The following is a 3,821-nucleotide window of genomic DNA, read 5'->3' on the forward strand; positions in this document are numbered from 1 at the left end:
ACACATACACACACACATACACACGCACATACATACACACAGACATCACCTCAATTCGTCGAGCTGAGTCGATTGGTATATGTGACTCGACTCTCCGGGCCTTCTATCAAAAAGTCATTTTTGTAGTGAACATATAGCCTTTCCAGTACACTTAGTGTACGAGAAAGGCAAAAAATCAGCTCTCATATGTCTATTTTGGAGGGTCCTTCTAATTTGGCCACTCCCGTAAGAATCAACCGGAATTGGCCAATCACGGCCAAAATAGAAACCAAAGTTGATACTATGGCCAAACTCCGGCAATGCTTCTATTTTGGCCAGTGCCACTTTTAATACAAAAAAAAACAAGTATTAGCTTGATTTCAGTATTTTTCCTACAAAATATATAATGAAACCTTTCATTTGGCACATTGATAGCTTTCATAAGATTGACACATTCCAGCGTAACGGGACACCGCGAGGAACTAACTTTCGTGAATAAATGACGTCTGCAATTGAATATAATGTTCATGACCATATGGTTTAACAGGTTTTATAACAAGCTTATTAGATGTACTTCCTGATGCAATACTTGTTATATGGGGTTTTGGTTCCAATTTACTTTATATAACATGTTACATTTCGTAACGGGACACCATCGCAAGAAATTTCTTTTTAAAATTTTCAATCTGAAATGCGTATATCAGCTCTGTTATGAGGTTTTGAATAATAGAGTCTTCTAGACATTTCTTCTTTGGATTGATGTGAACAAGATTGCCGAAGTGAGTTTTACTGAGAAATGTATTATTTTGGAAATATTCTTGATTTAGTTTTGAGAGCGCAGCGTTACGCTCCCGTGAAAACAGTGTTTTGCAAATGGTGTCCCGTTACGGCTAAAGACATCTAGTTGTACATCAAATGCTTTGCTAGATCGAATGTTGGTGTCTTCGGCAATGTTTTTCAGACAGATGGTAGCTGTCTTGTAGGACACAAATAGGCCTTCAAACCCGCTCTGGCCCTACGGTAGCCATCGGAATGGGCCCTGGGGAACCTGTTTCGAGGTTTATAAAACCTTCACGTACCCGACCCCCGACAACACATTTTCAAAATGCTGGTATTCCGTCAATTTTCATCTGATTTTTTTTGAAGTCACCCTCAATTGATCATAAATTGGTGCTAGTTAATTATACTCAAGTGTCCATGCAATATCCGGTACCATTCCGGAGATATTCCGGATTGTGCTGGGGTCAGGGGGTTGTCTAAATGGCTAAAAGTGATTATTTCGTGTGTTGATGTGTTTGAACCATCAATTTTCAGCGGAATTTTTGTTGCGTAAAACACAACTGCTATAACCAGATTTGAATAAGTTGGCCCATCCGGATCCTCGTGACAGGTTCCGCGGGGCCTCATTGGGGACACTTCTGATTTTCAACTTAAACATGCCGTGCGGCATATCAATCTTCATGATTTCGAATGACTGAGTCAGAAACGATAGACTGTAGTATGTTTCAACTAATATGGCTACCCCGGAACATACAGCACTGGTTCCGCGGGGGTGTCATCGAAGACATTTCTGGTTTGTAACCAAAACATGCCGAACGATCTATCAATGTTCATGATTTCGAAATAATGGGATAGAAAAAAATGACTGAAGTATATATCAACTGATATGGCCGCTCCGTAACACCTGGAGCAGGTTCCGCGGGGGCCTCTAATAACACAATAACACACACGAAATAATCACTTTCAGCCATTTGGCAAAGTAATGTAACGCAACGCCATGTTCGTGATGCATTTTTTTTTTATTTTCAATAAGCACATAAGCTTCAAAAGGTGTCAGGCCATTCGGCCGAAGGTCATTTGACCGAATGGTCATTGGGCCGAATGGTCATCAGGCCGAATGGTCATTGGGTCTTCTTCTTGCCGTTACGTCCCCACTGAGACAAAGCCTGCTTCTCAGCTTAGTGTTCTATGAACACTTCCACAGTTATAAACTGAGAGCTTCCTCTGCAAATGACCATTTTGCATGTGTGTATCGTGTGACAGGCACGAAGATACTTTATTGATGCTGAATCTACTGATATTTTACCCATGATTTTTTTCTATATTTAGGGTGTTCTTTCTAATATCATTGCTAAAATAGTTTTTGGCGCTGAAACTGCTAATATTCAATTCATAAATTTTTCTTTCTTTAAAACATAGGCTATTTTTTCTAGTTTCATTGTTAAACTAGTTTTCGGCAAAAATTGTTGGAAAAGGTAAATACAACGGCTAACTTTCAATTCGTCCTGATGACCATTCGGGCTAATGACCTTCGGCCTAGGCCTTCGGCCTAATGAACTTCGGCCTAATGACCCAGCATCGCTTCAAAATATATAAGTAAATTATACGGTGATTAATGGGGTAAACAAGGAATGCCAACCATCACTTCAGGATCTTCAAGTTTTGAACGTTGTGAGTTTCCAAAAACCTTTTTATACATCATGGTGGTAATTCATAGGACATGGTAAAAAGGCTATAGCATCTAAAGAGTATGCTGTCACCACGAAACTTAATAAAATATCACTTGTTATACTGATCCACCAGAATACCTGCCCTTTGTTTACGTAGTTTTCGTAGAGCTGAGAAGCGCGTTTTGTTCCAGTAGGGACGTTACACCAAGAAGGATAATGAAAGTATATACACCCTATAATATCATTTCATCATGGGTACAGATTTTCGGGTAAATATTTGATGAAACCAAACTTCTTTAATCACTTATGAATGTCTTTCAAATTTCCGTAACGGGACACCATGCCTACGTACCCATTGTAACGCCTAAGATAACGCGTCGATCAAGGCAACCCATGTGTTGGAAGAAAGGTCTCCACGAGTACTAAGAGAATCCTGAAAATCATTTTTCTAAAGTTCGTAATAAATTCGTTATTACAACAAATGTGCTATTTTCGTAACGGGACACCATTAAATTGCGGCTATTGCAAAAAATGCTTAAAACATATCAAAACCCATTTTTATTAATTTTTTTTTGGGTGTATAAAAAAATACATTATTATACTACATTAACAAAAAAATAGGTATAATGTTTTCGAACTTTAACATGCAAGCAGGCATACTTGAGAATTATCAATGAAATATTTCATTTTTATTGCATAAAATGCTATTACTTCACCTAGCTATTTAAACACGTTACCAGTCAAATTTTAAGTAAAGCAAACGGTTTTCCTAAGATTGAATCTACTCTTTTTCATATGCTGGAAAGTTTGGGGCAAAACAATCACTTTGAAATTTCACACCCTTGGCGTAGAAGTGCGTGGAATGTGTCATATTGGTTATTCTAATAAAAAACAATTTTCTTAGACTGGCCAAAACCGGTGCTCGTACCCTATTAGATTTAAGTCGGTATGGTATTAAGTAGTGTTCCAATGCTTTATTTTCTTTGATTTATACATTTTTGTGTTTAATATAACCTTTTTTATTTTATTTTTTTATTTTGATTCAACAAACTTCACGACTGAGAAATTATTCTCTTTGTTTTTGGTTCTAGTATGTTTTGTTTTTATGCATGTACCATATACGATATTGTATTTGATGAGCTATATGATTTTCTACCGATAACTGCTTACCGGCAATCGTTGAAGGTAAAGCGGTGAGCTCTGTTAAACCCCAATTGCAATCAATAAATCAAACTCACCCACGCAAGCACTTGGCACCGACTTAAATGTTAAAAATCACCGCACAAAAAATCACGGCCAAACAACAGAAGCATCCGGAGCGCCAGATAAATCTAATGGGGCGCTGTTCGTGAAATTTTAACAACCCAATCAAAATCAGCTGCACCCGAGAAA

Source organism: Aedes albopictus, chromosome 2, assembly GCF_035046485.1.
Source record: "Aedes albopictus strain Foshan chromosome 2, AalbF5, whole genome shotgun sequence".
Lineage (NCBI taxonomy): Eukaryota > Metazoa > Arthropoda > Insecta > Diptera > Culicidae > Aedes > Aedes albopictus.